This window comes from Nilaparvata lugens, chromosome 7, assembly GCF_014356525.2.
Source record: "Nilaparvata lugens isolate BPH chromosome 7, ASM1435652v1, whole genome shotgun sequence".
In the NCBI taxonomy this organism is placed as follows: domain Eukaryota; kingdom Metazoa; phylum Arthropoda; class Insecta; order Hemiptera; family Delphacidae; genus Nilaparvata; species Nilaparvata lugens.
In genome coordinates this window covers 36763341-36782363 of record NC_052510.1, presented here as the reverse complement: position 1 = coordinate 36782363, position 19023 = coordinate 36763341, and positions in this window count along the sequence as shown.

Sequence of the window (19023 nt, the reverse complement as noted above, 5' to 3'; positions counted from 1 at the left end):
TCAGTATAAAAACAATTCAAATTGAGCAAAATAAAGCTTAATATGTTTTATTTTGTGAGAGCCGACGCCAATTTTGGATATGATCAATTTTTCTTGATAAACTTTCTTAATTTTTAAGACTTGGTCACTGGAAATATAAACCCATAGAACTTTGAAAATCAGTTGAAAATTAAGTACGGTAATTGTATTGTATTTCATGTTTTTGAGGTTGAATTAACACACGTACAAACGTTTTTCTCACGTTCAACAACAGCTATGCCTGTTTCAGGCTTCCAATACCAAAAAAATATACATAGACAGTTTTACCTGAATTTTTTTATGAATAGGTGGTCATGATCATTTTTATAAATTTCAACACTTGTTCCAAAAAAAAAGCTTTATTAATTGCGTTATCAATTAAATTACATAAATTATCATAATTTACAATCATTGAAAAAAGTACTTGTTTAATTTAAATTATTTTTTTCAAAGAATTCAAAGGGATGATGCCCTGTTATTCTAATGAATTGCATTTCAAGAATTTTTCTTTTCAAAATGATGATGCTCAACATCATGTAATTAGAAGCACACTCATAGGCTAGAATCTTACAAAACAAAATTAATTGAAATAGTAATTCTACTCAATGATAAGGAATAATGCCCTATTATTCTAATGTATTGCATTTCAAGAAATTTCTTTTCAAAATGATTATGCTCAACATCATGTAATTAATAGCACAAATAGACTTGAATTCTTACAGAACAAATTTAAATGAAATAGTAATTGAATGATAGGGATAGTAATATATGTTATTGTTTCCAAAGATACGTTTGTAGTTTAAATTAACTCTTCATCCTCCGAAAGTGTTGGTTCAGGAAGGCGATCCTGTTTTGTACTTGAGGGAAGGGCTGCATACCATGCGTAATACTCATTACCAATCACTCCCTTTTTGCAGAGATTCATCGAATCTGCTTTTTTTTGCAGATGAAATTGACATATTTTTTTGTACAATTTCTCCAAATATTTTGGAAATTTGTTTTTTCCTATTTTCAGTGATATCTCTGAAAATGGAGATACATAGTCATAACTAAACAAAACTATGTTCGGTTTTCCTTTCTCATATCTGATTCTTTTTATTTTGAGCCACTGAACTTTTTTCTTAGTAGTGTCAAGCATGATATTCTTTGGCATAATTACTTTGGACAAAGTTTTCAAGTCGACAAAGTCTTCAAATGTCAACTCTGTGACAATATAGAGGTCCTTGGATTTATTTTTATTTCTCTTCGACCTAGCAATTCTCATGATATTAAGCCAGTCATTCATTGAGAATATGGAGGCATGTTTTTGGCAGATTCTATAGAGCTATGAATGCTGTCTGCTTCCATCATGAGAGAATGACCTTTTTCAAAAAAATTGTGTCGTATTGAGTCAATATTCGGGAAAGTTTGAACAATGTATAGAAACAATGATGCAATGTATTTGTTGCGGTTTTGCCCACTGCAAGTATCTGAGTACAAGCTTACCTCACGTACCCGATCTGGTAATGTTGTGAAATAACGCAGTAATGATGTTCCTATTTCACTACTACCTCGCTGGCCATTTAATTCCGTCCAACAGAAGCGAAATGCTCTGTTGGGTTCGGCAGATTCATATACACTTCTTAAATTGTATGCACACAGTTTTCTACTGTAATAAAGTTGTGATGCATTGACAGAAGGTATCTGTAAGACAAAGCTTGCACTCACAAAATGTTCCTCTTTTCTGCTCTATCTTTGTCGGCTGCTTTCGATTGTAAAGCGGCATCTTTCATTTTAGTATGGTGTTCATAAATTTCCATCATTTTTGCTTTCTCTTCAGGACTGGCATTTTTGAAATTAATACAAATAATGCATTGGTCTTTCTTCGGCTTGAAGAAGGACAGATTGTAGTATTAGAAAATATTCTTCTGTATGTTATTTTACTCACAGGATTATCATGACTGTTTTTGTAGAGATCGTACATCTTAGAAATTGACAAATTTTCATCCAAATATCTGCGCTGACTATTTCACCGGCAGTAATGGTTTTCCATTACTGGGAAGCTCTCAATGTGTTTTCTAACTTCAGCCACCTTGTCACTTTTTGTCTTATTTCCAGGTTCTTTCTTACCTCTCTTATCCACTTCATAGAATATTCCTGCTTCATTTTTATGCAATAACGCATTGTCAACTGGTCCATGGCTTATACAGAGTGTTCCTAGAAAAAAACTCTTACAGACTCTTTTCTTATTGCCGTCTTTCATGAAATGGTAGTGCCGGCTCTTATCTTTTCCTTTACTCTCACTCTCATTCCTTGACCGTTTTCTTTGGACATCAACTTCATCAACAAGATTAATAATAAAATCTTTCTGTCTCTCATAAGATACCATGCTATAGTATTGTTACCTGAAGCCTTTATTTCATTTACATGGCTATCCATCAACTGGTAAAACTGACTACTCACCACATAGTCACATTTTCCTGAAAATAAAAAGAATCACAACGACCAAATAAAGGGCATGATAAACTGATCAATGGGAAATAGTCAATTTTCTTTGTAATGAATTCCGGATACTAACACTTTAGAGTACTGTAAAAAGTAGTTATGTGATAGTTGATCAGTTTTACTAGTCAGAGATCCTTCACTATTAACTGCTTCAGGTAAAACTGTTTATGGTCTATTATTAATTTACTATTTATTTCTGGACATAGTCGTTTCTTCCAGACCATCAGATGAGTATTTTGAATCATTTGGTCAAAAAACCCCATTTTTGAAAAAATTGGACTTGGTCACTTTTTCTTGTAAGCCGACGACACACACACACACACACACACACACACACACACACACACACACACACACACACACGCCAATACCCAAAAACCACTTTTTCGGACTCAGGGGACCTTGAAACGTATAGAAATTTAGAAATTGGGGTACCTTAATTTTTTTTCGGAAAGCAATACTTTCCTTACCTATGGTAATAGGGCAAGGAAAGTAAAATCAGACTATAGAATTATTCATCATAAGTCAGCTGACAAGTGATTACACAGATGTGTGAAGAAGCCAGTCTATTGCTGTATTTCCATAAGGTCTAAAGTTTCAATCAGGTACTTGTGGATGAGAATACTGCGTGAGGTCTACTGTTCACAGAACCACTAGTATATAAATATAGGAGATTATTTGGAAAGTAATTCTATTATCCTCAAACAACTATTCAAAACAAAGCAATTTCTTCAGAGCATAAAAAAACCTGAGGCCGCACTACTGGATGGTTATACACAGAACAGTCATTTTGTTGTTTAGAATAAAATACATGTGCGGTTATAAAGCAGCACACACTCTTGTCTACTATCTACCGATGGCTGTTGGATGACGCAATGATTATAACAGCTGATTTTTATTTCTGAGTGTGGCCAGCTCACAAATCTTCTCCCATAAGGATTACATGTAAACTTTAAAGGACCGTAGGAAAGAGTCCTGAAGTCGGATCATAAATTTGATAGGCCATAAACCTGGTCCTGAACATAACGAACACAACTAAAAAAAATCATCAAATTCGGTGCACACATAAAAAAGTTATTGAATGTCAAAATTTGAGGCTTGATTTTTATTTATATAGATAAACAGAACACAATTCTCTAAAAATTATCGTGTTTATATTTCACAGCTGGCTATACGTCATCTTATGAATTTCGGGGATGCGATATTTTGATTTTTCACATACTCACTTTTTTACTATCCACAGCTGTTTCAGCCAAGGATGAATTATCCTTTCAATGTCGTTCAGCGAGTTTTCTCAAGGATGAGACCTAGTGCAATCGAATCTTTATATCATAAACCTACTATGTTCCAAATTTCGTGAAAATCGTTAGAGCCGTTTTCGAGATCCGTTAAACATAAATAATCAGATATAAAAATAGCCAGATATAAAAATAGCCAGATATAAAAATAACCAGATATATAAATACAGAAATTGCTTCCTTGATATAATAGGATTAAGTCGTTTGAATAAAAGCTAGCAATTGCTAATTCCAAGACATTTCAAAGCAAATGCTAGGATTCGAATCAGCTGTTTAATCTTATCCTATTATATTAAGCAAGCAATTTCTGTATTATTTTGTATATCTGGTTATTACTTTCCTTGTCCTACTACCATAGGTAAGGAAAGTATTGCTTTCCAAAAAAAAATTAAGGTACCCCAATTTCAAGTTTTCTATACGTTTCAAGCTCCCCTGAGTCCAAAAACATGATTTTTGGGTGTTGGTCTGTGTGTGTGTATGTGTGTATGTCTGTGAACACGATAACCCCATTCCTAATTGACTGATTGACTCGAAATTTCAAACGTAAGGTCCTTATACCATGAGTATCCGACAGTAAGAAATTCAATAAAATTCAATTCAAGATGGCGGAAAAAATGGCGGATAATTACTAAAAAACCATGTTTTTCTCGAAAACGGGTCTAACGACTTTCTTCAAATTTATACCATGGATAGCTATTTATTAGCCCTATCAACTGACATGAGTCTCATTTCTGGGAAAATTTCAGGAGCTCTGTAATATTCTTGAGAAAAATGGCGGAAAATGACTAAAAAAACCATGTTTTTCACGATTTTCTCAAAAACGGCTCCAACGATTTTCTTTAAATTTATACCATGGATAAATTCATAAGCCCTATCAACTGACATGAGTCTCATTTCTGGGAAAATTTCAGGAGCTCCGTAATATTCTTGAGATAAATGGCGGATAATGACAAAAAAAACATGTTTTTCACGGTTTACTCGAAAAAAGCTTCAACGATTTTCTTCAAATTTATACCATGAATAGCTATCCATAAGCCCTATCAACTGACTCGAGTCTCATTTCTGGGAAAATTGCAGGAGCTCCGTAATATTCTTGAGAAAAATGACAGATAATTACTAAAAAACCATGTTTTTCACGATTTTCTCAAAAATGACTTGACCGATTTATTTCAAAATTCATACCCTGTATAGTTATTTATCAGCTCTATCAACTGACATGAGTCTTTTTCCTGGGAAACTAATGGGGGGTCCACCCCATCCTTGAGAAATGGACTTTATGAACTCCTTCTCGTGCATGAAATAGGTAGGTAGAGCAGTTTATAAAAAGATATTTTATCTGTAGAACAGCTGTTTTGACGACTTTAAAAAAAATGATCGAATTTCACAATTTACACAAATGAAAAGGTACTCTGAAAACAATAATTATATATACACATAAATACAGTAGACTAATCGTAGTTTCAAATATATGTTGCCGCCAATCGTCATTATGTAATTCCCCTAAATTATTCACGTTTAAGAATGAGGCTTACAGTTCAATGGGCAAGGAAAGTTGTGTGAGTGTACCACACCAGATTTTTTTAATATATGTTTATGTTTAACATATCTCGAAAACGGCTCTAACGATTTTCACGAAATTTGGAACATAGTGGGTTTATGATATAATATAAAAATTCGATTGCACTAGGTGAGAAAAGTCGATGAGCGACATTAATAGGATAATTCATCATTGGCTGAAACAGCTGTGGATAGTAAAAAAGTGAGTATGTGAAAAATCAAAATATCGCATCCCCGAAATTCATAAGATGACATAATAGCCAGCTGTGAATATAAACACGATCATTTTAGAGAATTGTGTTCTGTTTATCAATAAATAGAAATAACGAGTGAAGCTCGGTGCCCCAATATTTATATTAAAGCTGCAAAGACAAAAACTTCACAGCCAATACGGCTGATTGTCACGGAGAACCCACCTCAAAATCAGTTAAGGGATACACTAGGGAACTTGGATCGGCGAACTTGGTTCTTGCGAACCAAGTTCCCCAATGTATGCGGAAAATTGGCGAACCACGAACCATATTCATGACGAATTTGGTCTTCAATCTGGATAAAAACTTTGTTCGGTTCGTCCGCCAGGGCTATATATTCTATATATATATATATATATATATTATATATATATATATATATATATATATATATATATTCCCATATAATATATTTTCTTCCCATACTGCAAACTGCTGCAAAATTTGAAACACGTATCTTTAGACCCCGAAAGACACTGAAGTAACGAACGGTTGTCCGCTCTCCCCACTACAGTGTGTGGGACAAATCCTACACTAACTGGTTCGGGGAACCGATCCAAGTTCCCTAGTGTATGGGGCCCGCCCTTTAGACAACACACTGGAGGCTATGAGAAAACCTCCAAATCACGAAAATTTTACCCCCCTGGCACCCTTAGAGCCCCCACATTTTTTTGACACATTTAAATCAGCCTCGCATAGAAAATTCGATAGATTTTTTCCTAGTTTTTATTCAATCGAACCATTATATAATATATATTTATCTAACTGAAAGCCTAGTATTTTTCCGACATCAGATACCGCTACTTCAACACAATCATTTACATACAGAACAGACGTAGATCATTAATAATACATGAATTACTGCTTCGCTCAGTTGACATGTTTCCTATGATGCTGTAATTGGTGAACAAATTTAATGTTCTCAGTCTATAGGCTTTATTGCGAAAATAGCTTATATTAAGGCTTACTGGACAGTCTTTATTACGATTTTTCAAAGCGTACTGAAACCACAATTATGTTATTAATCAAAGTTCACAGACCATAAACTTTACTGTAAAAATAGTTATACTAACTTACGTATACTGGGCAGTCTTTATGATGTTTTTTCTTCAGAATAGAACCACAATTAAGTTAAAAATATAATAATGATAAATAAATGGAGAGGTGTAATTCAAATTAAATCATGTTAATCACGAACTACTTACTTAAATCATGTCCTCTTCCCGAAATTCTTGAATAGAATAAATTAATTTCACTGAATATTTAGAATTAATGGTTTTAGTTTGAAAGAATATTATTTTGATAGCTCAAACGATGAATCTAATGATTTCTTGGATAAAGTTTCATCAACCGCTAATTATAGTAGCCTACTGCAATTCCGCAACTTACCCAAGCAATTTCAAAAGCTAACAATATTTACTACGAATTTTTCATCAAAAAAAAAAATCATTTATTATTTATGAAGTAGCCTATAATATAAGCTTACGTTGTCAAACTTTGTACACAATTTCTGTACAGTTTCATAAAAATTCTTATCAAACATTCTTTTTGACGGTTAGTTTTTGGAGAATCATTGTTTCATATAACTATCCATAGCTGCTGTTTCTTCTGGTCTATTTTATAATCATTATAATTGAAATGTTTGAACATTATACCCAATTAAAATGTTTGAACATTATATTATAATTTCAACAGTTTGTAAACACTAGCCTACTTTTGAAACTCTAGTGAAATTTAAATTTAATAATCTCATTGTTCGATGTTATAATCTGAGATTATAATATCAACTCTTCATTTTTACAGTATCAGAGCTTTGTTTATTGCCAACAGACTGAATTGAATTTGTTATTCCAATTAAGTAAACCTCTGAGTGTCTTCTCAGTATTTCCCTCATCATAAGTGATTAGTATTCATTCAATAAGTGATTTTCAAATAAAGTGTTTCCTTGAGCACATTAACTTGAAAAACAATGTTTCCCAATTCTCTTTCTGACAGGACTACCATCAAGATTGCTGTGTTAGATATACAACGGATAAACTCCTTATTGTGAGTCCAAAATTAAGCAGGAGCGTTTGAAAACCTTCTGACAAGGGTGGTTGTTGTGGTGGTTGGTGCTCTGTTGGATTCGATTGACAAGTGGTTGAAACCATAGGAATAATTATGATATATGAGAATTTTTCATTTTGGGGGGCTCCCGGACCCCCTAAATATTTTCAACTTTTGAACCGCACATTTCTCAGCAAAGTGCAAGAGAATTTTTTTGTTCAGCGCCTCAACATTACTAGATTGCTAGAATAAAATTCCGACCGGGTCGCAGGGGTTGTGGGGGGGAACTGAATTTTCATCAGTTTTTTGTAATGAAAATTTGAAAAATTCCCAGCCAAACTGGGGCATGTGACAGTACTAACTTTCATCAGAAAGTCTGTGTAACCGGTGGAGGTATTTTTAGCCCTACACCACACCTGACATCATTTCTGAAACCGGGGATATCTTTGTCTCTATTTAGTAAATCTTCCAAAATATGAAATCTATAAGAGTACATGTGGTTCGATAGTCATTCTTACAGACTATACCACCGCTGGCCACCAATGTAAACGGAGGGGGGGGGGTTGTTTCTTCTTTTCTATAATATTTGCTAAAGTTTACTGATATCAATTAATCATCTACCGGTATTTGAATCCTTGATTGGTTGGGAGCTTTTAGTAGATTCGTTCATTCAAATGCACAGATTATCATCATAAACTAATTGTCACCTATTCTAGCAACTATAGTAACTACGAGCCAGGAACTTCAATTAAAATACTTTTAAAATTTAACCTCAGGTTTATTGAACTCTAAATGCAATCGATTCAGGTCAAGAAGACATACTTAATTTTTTAATCTATACATTTTGGGAACCTGCTAACTTGCTGCATTTAAATTCGGGCCTCGGTCATTCTATGTTGCTAAATTTTGAGCTACTATACGAAGACAACAAAAGTTTGGCACTCACCATTTTTACAATTTAAATTTGGACTCTTCAGAAACACACACATACGATTTAAGAAAACTCACTATACTGGAACTCATACGCACAAATAATAATTTCCTGGTTCTACTCTCACTAACAATATTAAATTTTGGTTTCTATTTAACTACATAAAAATTACTGATAACTAAAAAAACTTTTCAATTTGTCCCTCTGGATGGGCAATAGACCCATTCAGAGGACCGAGGCTCGCGCACCGTTACATGATTTTCCGTTCACTTCTCAATACGAACTGTGGCCTTTTCACTGAAAATTATTCCCCCTCCACGAGCGTTGAGCACAACTTCCAGTGGAAAAGCCAAAGCTGCAAAAAGGTCAATGCTCGTACAATTTTCAAATACAGTGGCTTTTTCGACATGAAATTGAAACTGCACTTGGAAAATGCACGAAAATTGCTTTAATTTTGACAACTAGGCAACAAGTTAGCAAATTCCAACAAGACAGAGTCAATTCTCACACTAAAAACGCAGGGTTCAACAAACAGTAAAATCAAAGTTCATTTCAGTTCAAAAACCTGAAAAACAATATAAGAAACACAAAAACAACTACAATAATACCCTCTCAATATCACACTATTACATCTGTAAGAGTACTAGCAGGCATCGGGAAAATTATTGATTCTTCGAAATTTTTATTTTGGGGATTGATGATGCCCCCCTCAATTTTTGGAAATTCAAGGGGGGGAATCGTTACAATTTCGAATTCCCACTCAATCGACTCTGGAGATCCTAAAACATCGCCTTGCACAGAAGAACCATCGATTTTCGCAATAGGGGGCTTGGACCCCTCATTTTTTTGAAAACAATCTCAAGAGTCAAAATTTGAAAAATTCCCAGCCAAACTGGGGCATGTGACAACTCTAAATTCCATCAGAAAGTTTCTAGGAGTTCCATCAGGCATTGGGAAAATTATGGATTTTTCGAAATTTCCATTTTGGAGGTCAATGATGCCCACCTCAATTTTTGAAAAATTAGGGGAGGAATGGCTACAAATTTGAATCCAAGCTCAATCGACTCAGAAAATCCTAAAACATTGCCTTAAACAGACGAAACATCGATTTTGTCAATGTTTTAAGAAAATTTTCTAGAAAAAAAGTGTGAAATTCCCACCCAAAACTGTGAATCTCACAATTCCATGAATGATATCATTAGGAAGGGGACCAAAGATAACTCACAGAAAAATTGTCGAAAAACGAAATTTTTTATTCAAGGGGGGGACCCTCATATACAGTGCTGGTCATGGATCACATTTACAGGTTTTTTATGCTCAAAATCGAATTTAGCAGCCGAAAAAACATCACCCCCACAAAAATTAACCGAAAAAAAAACAATAGGGGCGGTGGGAGGGTGATTTTTCGATTTTTGTCAATTTTGGCTCATTTTCCAGGATTTTTGCAGCCAAGAATTGACTGTCTCTGTATTTTTCACATCAGTTTTCAATGTTGAAATCACTAAACCTGCCGTCTATGCTGCTGATAGTGTATCAGAAACCCCAAAATTACATCCAGGGGGTACTCGAGGGGGGCTGTGTGATTTTTGGCAATTTTGAAAAATCTGCAGTTACACTAGACAGTATAATGATGTTTTAATATGTCAAAAAATGATCAAAAGTGATCTGAAAAAAATATATAACATAAGAGATATTCTACTTTTGGGGCTACCCAGGCCCCCCTCAATTTTTCCACCTTTTCAAAGCGTACTGAAACCACAATTATGTTATTAATCAAAGTTCACAGACCATAAACTTTACTGTAAAAATAGTTATACTAACTTACGTATACTGGGCAGTCTTTATGATGTTTTTTCTTCAGAATAGAACCACAATTAAGTTAAAAATATAATAATGATAAATAAATGGAGAGGTGTAATTCAAATTAAATCATGTTAATCACGAACTACTTACTTAAATCATGTCCTCTTCCCGAAATTCTTGAATAGAATAAATTAATTTCACTGAATATTTAGAATTAATGGTTTTAGTTTGAAAGAATATTATTTTGATAGCTCAAACGATGAATCTAATGATTTCTTGGATAAAGTTTCATTAGTAACACTGAACCGCTAATTATAGTAGCCTACTGCAATTCCGCAACTTACCCAAGCAATTTCAAAAGCTAACAATATTTACTACGAATTTTTCATCAAAAAAAAAAAATCATTTATTATTTATGAAGTAGCCTATAATATAAGCTTACGTTGTCAAACTTTGTACACAATTTCTGTACAGTTTCATAAAAATTCTTATCAAACATTCTTTTTGACGGTTAGTTTTTGGAGAATCATTGTTTCATATAACTATCCATAGCTGCTGTTTCTTCTGGTCTATTTTATAATCATTATAATTGAAATGTTTGAACATTATACCCAATTAAAATGTTTGAACATTATATTATAATTTCAACAGTTTGTAAACACTAGCCTACTTTTGAAACTCTAGTGAAATTTAAATTTAATAATCTCATTGTTCGATGTTATAATCTGAGATTATAATATCAACTCTTCATTTTTACAGTATCAGAGCTTTGTTTATTGCCAACAGACTGAATTGAATTTGTTATTCCAATTAAGTAAACCTCTGAGTGTCTTCTCAGTATTTCCCTCATCATAAGTGATTAGTATTCATTCAATAAGTGATTTTCAAATAAAGTGTTTCCTTGAGCACATTAACTTGAAAAACAATGTTTCCCAATTCTCTTTCTGACAGGACTACCATCAAGATTGCTGTGTTAGATATACAACGGATAAACTCCTTATTGTGAGTCCAAAATTAAGCAGGAGCGTTTGAAAACCTTCTGACAAGGGTGGTTGTTGTGGTGGTTGGTGCTCTGTTGGATTCGATTGACAAGTGGTTGAAACCATAGGAATAATTATGATATATGAGAATTTTTCATTTTGGGGGGCTCCCGGACCCCCTAAATATTTTCAACTTTTGAACCGCACATTTCTCAGCAAAGTGCAAGAGAATTTTTTTGTTCAGCGCCTCAACATTACTAGATTGCTAGAATAAAATTCCGACCGGGTCGCAGGGGTTGCGGGGGGGGAACTGAATTTTCATCAGTTTTTTGTAATAAAAATTTGAAAAATTCCCAGCCAAACTGGGGCATGTGACAGTACTAACTTTCATCAGAAAGTCTGTGTAACCGGTGGAGGTATTTTTAGCCCTACACCACACCTGACATCATTTCTGAAACCGGGGATATCTTTGTCTCTATTTAGTAAATCTTCCAAAATATGAAATCTATAAGAGTACATGTGGTTCGATAGTCATTCTTACAGACTATACCACCGCTGGCCACCAATGTAAACGGAGGGGGGGGGTTGTTTCTTCTTTTCTATCATATTTGCTAAAGTTTACTGATATCAATTAATCATCTACCGGTATTTGAATCCTTGATTGGTTGGGAGCTTTTAGTAGATTCGTTCATTCAAATGCACAGATTATCATCATAAACTAATTGTCACCTATTCTAGCAACTATAGTAACTACTAATACTTTTAAAATTTAACCTCAGGTTTATTGAACTCTAAATGCAATCGATTCAGGTCAAGAAGACATACTTAATTTTTTAATCTATACATTTTGGGAACCTGCTAACTTGCTGCATTTAAATTCGGGCCTCGGTCATTCTATGTTGCTAAATTTTGAGCTACTATACGAAGACAACAAAAGTTTGGCACTCACCATTTTTACAATTCAAATTTGGACTCTTCAGAAACACACACATACGATTTAAGAAAACTCACTATACTGGAACTCATACGCACAAATAATAATTTCCTGGTTCTACTCTCACTAACAATATTAAATTTTGGTTTCTATTTAACTACATAAAAATTACTGATAACTAAAAAAACTTTTCAATTTGTCCCTCTGGATGGGCAATAGACCCATTCAGAGGACCGAGGCTCGCGCACCGTTACATGATTTTCCGTTCACTTCTCAATACGAACTGTGGCCTTTTCACTGAAAATTATTCCCCCTCCACGAGCGTTGAGCACAACTTCCAGTGGAAAAGCCAAAGCTGCAAAAAGGTCAATGCTCGTACAATTTTCAAATACAGTGGCTTTTTCGACATGAAATTGAAACTGCACTTGGAAAATGCACGAAAATTGCTTTAATTTTGACAACTAGGCAACAAGTTAGCAAATTCCAACAAGACAGAGTCAATTCTCACACTAAAAACGCAGGGTTCAACAAACAGTAAAATCAAAGTTCATTTCAGTTCAAAAACCTGAAAAACAATATAAGAAACACAAAAACAACTACAATAATACCCTCTCAATATCACACTATTACATCTGTAAGAGTACTAGCAGGCATCGGGAAAATTATTGATTCTTCGAAATTTTTATTTTGGGGATTGATGATGCCCCCCTCAATTTTTGGAAATTCAAGGGGGGAATCGTTACAATTTCGAATTCCCACTCAATCGACTCTGGAGATCCTAAAACATCGCCTTGCACAGAAGAACCATCGATTTTCGCAATAGGGGGCTTGGACCCCTCATTTTTTTGAAAACAATCTCAAGAGTCAAAATTTGAAAAATTCCCAGCCAAACTGGGGCATGTGACAACTCTAAATTCCATCAGAAAGTTTCTAGGAGTTCCATCAGGCATTGGGAAAATTATGGATTTTTCGAAATTTCCATTTTGGAGGTCAATGATGCCCACCTCAATTTTTGAAAAATTAGGGGAGGAATGGCTACAAATTTGAATCCAAGCTCAATCGACTCAGAAAATCCTAAAACATTGCCTTAAACAGACGAAACATCGATTTTGTCAATGTTTTAAGAAAATTTTCTAGAAAAAAAGTGTGAAATTCCCACCCAAAACTGTGAATCTCACAATTCCATGAATGATATCATTAGGAAGGGGACCAAAAATAACTCACAGAAAAATTGTCGAAAAACGAAATTTTTTATTCAAGGGGGGGGACCCTCATATACAGTGCTGGTCATGGATCACATTTACAGGTTTTTTATGCTCAAAATCGAATTTAGCAGCCGAAAAAACATCACCCCCACAAAAATTAACCGAAAAAAAAACAATAGGGGCGGTGGGAGGGTGATTTTTCGATTTTTGTCAATTTTGGCTCATTTTCCAGGATTTTTGCAGCCAAGAATTGACTGTCTCTGTATTTTTCACATCAGTTTTCAATGTTGAAATCACTAAACCTGCCGTCTATGCTGCTGATAGTGTATCAGAAACCCCAAAATTACATCCAGGGGGTACTCGAGGGGGGCTGTGTGATTTTTGGCAATTTTGAAAAATCTGCAGTTACACTAGACAGTATAATGATGTTTTAATATGTCAAAAAATGATCAAAAGTGATCTGAAAAAAATATATAACATAAGAGATATTCTACTTTTGGGGCTACCCAGGCCCCCCTCAATTTTTCCACCTTTTCAAAGGTTAATTTTATAGCAAAGTCAAGAGGAACAATCTTATTCAGCACATTAAAATGAGGTCATTGATCATCTCAATCGACTCAGAAGATCCCAAAACATTGCCTCACACAGAAGAAACATCGATTTTACCAATAGGGGGCCCGGCCCTTTCATTTAAAAAAAAAATCAGAAAAAAAGTGTGAAATTCTATGCAAAAACTGTGAATCCTATAATCTCATTGATGATATCATTGGAAAGAGGACAAAAAATAACCCACAGAAAAATTGTCCAATAACAAAATTTTTGATTCTAGGGGGGTGTGGGGGGACCCTCATATACAGTTGTGATAATGGATCACATTTACAAGGTGTTTTATGCTCAAAATCGAATTCAGCTGCCAAAAAAAGCATGACTCCCGCAAAAACTAACCAAAAAAAACAATAGGGGTGGTGGGAGGGTGATTTTTTTTATTTTTGTCAATTTTGGCTCATTTTCCAGGATTTTTACAGCCAAGATATGACTTTCTCTGTATTTTTCACATCAGTTTTTGATATTGGAATCACTCAACCTTCCATCTATGCAGCTGATGATGTATCATAAACCCCGAAATTACATCCAGGGGGCTGTGATTTGTCCCCCTCGAGGGGGGCTGTGTGATTTTTGGCAATTTTGAAAAATCTGCAGTTGCACTGGATGGTATAATGATGTTTAAATATGTCAAAAAATGATCGAAAGTGATCTTAATGAAAGAAAAAAATAACACATTGAGGACCCCTCAATTCTTCCAGCTTTTCAATGATTAATTTTATAGCAAAGTCAAGAGGAACAATCTCACCCAGCACATTAAAATGAGGCTATTCATCATATGATAACTCAATGAGATAATAGATGAGGGATGTTAGGGCATTTATTTGATTTTCTTTAAATTCTGATCAAGGAAATTTTTGACTCTCACAATTTGGCAGCCAAAAAAATATTACATATGAGATATTCTACTTTGGGGGCCACCCAGGACCCCCTCAATTTTTCCACCTTTTCAATTGTTATCTTTATAGGAAAGTCAAACATGACTATAATCTTATAATATATTCTTTTTCAACCAACAATGGTATCTTAGAATGTGAGGGATATTACATATTTTTCTGGATATTTTTAAATGTTCAACACTTTCCTTCTAGAATGTTATAGATGTCTATCTACCAAAATATCATATTCAAACCATCAATAATTGCTATTTCCAATAAAATATGAATTGGAAATGTTTTCATTTGTTGGAGATATCGTTTCTTCTTGTTAGATCTTATCATTCAATTCTGGATTAATCAAAATTAACAATATTTGATTAATAGCTTTATGAAATATGAATTATGAAATAGTTATAACCGAATAATTGTATCAGTTGTAGTTATATTATTACCGGACCTGAATCAGTTGAAAAGTTGTACTCAAATTATAACATTATTTTAAAATCAGCTCGCTCAACCTCTTTAATTCTAGCCCTAACTCAACCTTCATGATGGAACAAACAATCAATCTTCTGCCATAGAATGCATAGAATGCTTCCACTATTTGACAAAATGCTCACCTACAGCTCTGTATTGAGATATACTTTCCAGATTATTCTATAATGATCAAATGTCACAATGGAGAATTAACTCACTCACTTTTCTTAACTCACTCTTGAGTCTGGACTTGTAACTTCTGATTTCAATAAATATTCAGGCTCTTCAATTCTATCACAAATTTCATTTAGAATTAATTATCACATGAGTGAGTATTGTCATTGCATCAGTTGAAAGATACTGCAGATTTTCAAATAATATAAATTATGATAATTCAGATTCTCAGGTTGGCAACAGCTTAAATTCAAAGTGTAACTGAATTCTCAAAACAACAAACAAAGCTGTTTCTGTATCTTGTTTTGTACATGGTTAAGAATATTGATCATTCTCTTCCCAGTTTTCTACACTGTGTTCAGAATAATATATAATTTCTTGCCAGTTTATTGACTCTGATATCTACATATTCGGTAATTATTTACACCAGACATATATATACCATATATATATATATATATATATATATATATATATATAATATATATATAATTACCACATATTCTTCAGTGGTTGATATCTACAGATTCTTCGGTGGTTTTTTAACTGCTGTATCATAGCTCAAGGTTGGTATTTAGAAAAAAAAAACACTTTTTTTAGTATTTTAGAGGTACTGTTCACTATTTTACTACATGTGGGTAGTATACACCCACTACATTATCCACTCATAGTATTCAAATTATAGATGTAGCCTAATCAGTATTCAATGTCAACTAACTGTTCTACATTTTCATGAAGTGGCATTTTTTCATTATTTCAGTTCATAAAGTTATTGGAGTTGACAAAAGTATCTCATTGATTTCTGATAACAAAGGAGGATATGGGTATAATATAAGCTTACGTTGTCAAACTTTGTACACAATTTCTGTAAAGTTTCATAAAAATTCTTATCAAACATTCTTATTGACGGTTAGTTTTTGAAGTATTAGAATGTCCTATTCCACCCTCTAGGTTTCCTAATAATCGAGGAGTATTGCTACGATGCGGACTAGCTACAGCCGGGTATGGATCGGGGTCGGTGACCGTACTGACTGATGGGGATACCGGACCTACACTCCCCCTATCCTGATTCTTTACCCTCTGTCTTTGGCGGGAGGTATTTAACTTGAAGGGAAGAGTGTGTGCCCGTGCCGTTGTTGGCCGATTCGGCCCTCGGCTCTTGGAATTCAGGTTGGGTGTTAGGGAGAATTGAGGTAACCTTAACCAAGGATACGGATCCGGATATCAGATCCCCACAAATAATTATATTTGTAAAGGTAGTACGCAATCTGAACTAACTGCGAGTTGACGGCGAGCAAAGCTGTACCTGCAAGCACGGAATAAAGGTTTTAGGTGGAGGAATTCGGGATGGAGTCCAACAAGGAACGATATAGAATTTTGTTAAGGTTTTCGCAATTTGTAACTGCGGGCTGTCGGTGATCTGTGAATCGCGATATAGTTCTCAGCAAGCTGAACCTGCTAGCTAAAGATAGTATATCTATTTCAATTCTATGATAATTAAAATTCAGAGGATGAGGTTTCGGGTGTCGGATTTCTGAATCGCGAGCCTGCAGCTGCGAAAGGATTTTCAGCAATTCTGAAACTGCTAAACAGGATTTCCGCGCTAATCTGATGACTGCGCGCCGGTTATTAAGGGCCAATCTGTGACTGCCCTGAAGGGTATGGGAATCACTCTCAAACGTCCGAAACGCTTTTAAATTAGTAGTCAGTATGTCGACTATTGTGAGAGGATGGGGAAAGGTTTATAAGGATTCTCCTAAGCTTCTCGCTGGTCTGAGGACCGCGACTGGGTCGATCTCTAATCTGTGACTGAGATCCTGCTCTACACAAGGTTTCCTACACCTCTCGCTGGTCTGAGGACCGCGACGGGAACGATCTCTAGTCTGGAACTGAGATCTTGCGCTTAACAGGGTAGGAAAAATTAAGAGGAAGAAAGAGAGAGGATGCCGCGGTCTAGGAACTTCAGCAAGGGAGTCCTCAAGCTGTACCTGAGAGCTAGAAGGATTATAGAATAGGGAAAGTTAAGAGAGAGACAGAGGAAGGATGCCGCAGTCTGGGGACTTCGACAAGGACGTTCTCAAGCTGTACCTGAGAGCAGGAAGCGTTGCAGTCTGTGACTTCAACAAGGACGTTCTCAAGCTGTACCTGAGAGCAGGAAGCGTTGCAGTCTGTGACTTCAACAAGGACGTTCTCAAGCTGTACCTGAGAGCAGGAAGCGTCGCAGTCTGGGAACTTCGACAAGGACGTTCTCAAGTTGTACCTGAGAGCAGGAAGCGTTGCAGTCTGGGAACTTCGACAAGGACGTTCTCAAGCTGTACCTGAGAGCTAGAAGGATTATAGAATAGGGAAAGTTGAGAGAGAGAAAGAGAAAGGATGCCGCAGTCTGGGGACTTCGGCAAGGACGTTCTCAAGCTGTACCTGAGAGCAGGAAGCGTCGCAGTCTGGGAACTTCGACAAGGACGTTCTCAAGCTGAACCTGAGAGCAGGAAGTGTCGCAGTTTGTGACTTCAACAAGGACGTTCTCAAGCTGTACCTGAGAGCAAGAAGGATTTTAGAATAGGGAAAGTTGAGAGGGAGAAAGAGAAAGGATGCCGCAGTCCAGAAACTTCGGCGAGGAAGTCCTCAAGCTGTACCTGAGAGCTAGAAGGATTATAGAATAGGGAAAGTTAAGAGAGAGAAAGAGAAAGGGTGCCGCAGTCTGGAGACTTCGACAAGGACGTTCTCAAGCTGTACCTGAGAGCAGGAAGGATTAAAGAATAGGGAAAGTTAAGAGAGAGAAAGAGAAAGGACGTAGCAGTCTAGAAACTTCGACAAGGAAGAGCTCAAGCTGCACCTTAGTTCTCTTAGGAAAAGGATTGGGCTTTTCCTACTTGGATTACAGCAAGTCTGAATTTGCTAAATAAGTTAAAATACAGGGCCACCTAATGATATGAAAATTAAATAAGGAAAATACACCCCTTAAAACTGAGATTACCTTATTACAGAAGAGGAAATGCACACAAGTGACCAGTCCTAACATACAGTTACCTGAATCACTGCAGAACCAAATACGGAGAATAGCGAACAAATGCCCGCACTAAACTTAAACATCGTGAAGCGACAGAGTCAAGACTTAAGAATTAAGCCCTCAAAAATAATCTGCTATAAGAGCCTAGCTAAATTTCCCACTCAACTATTTGTAGCACAAACTTGAGATCCCTTACAGGTTTCAAACCAAGGATAACACGTTCACTCCCAGTGATACGAATTTAGGAAAAATAGCTGACAAGAAAGACAAACCCACAGGGGAATTCTAACTCCGAGTTGCCCGGAATTCGTCCTACAATATTCTATGTTAACACAAAATAGAATAATTCTCCTATAAATAATTAGTATCGGGAACGT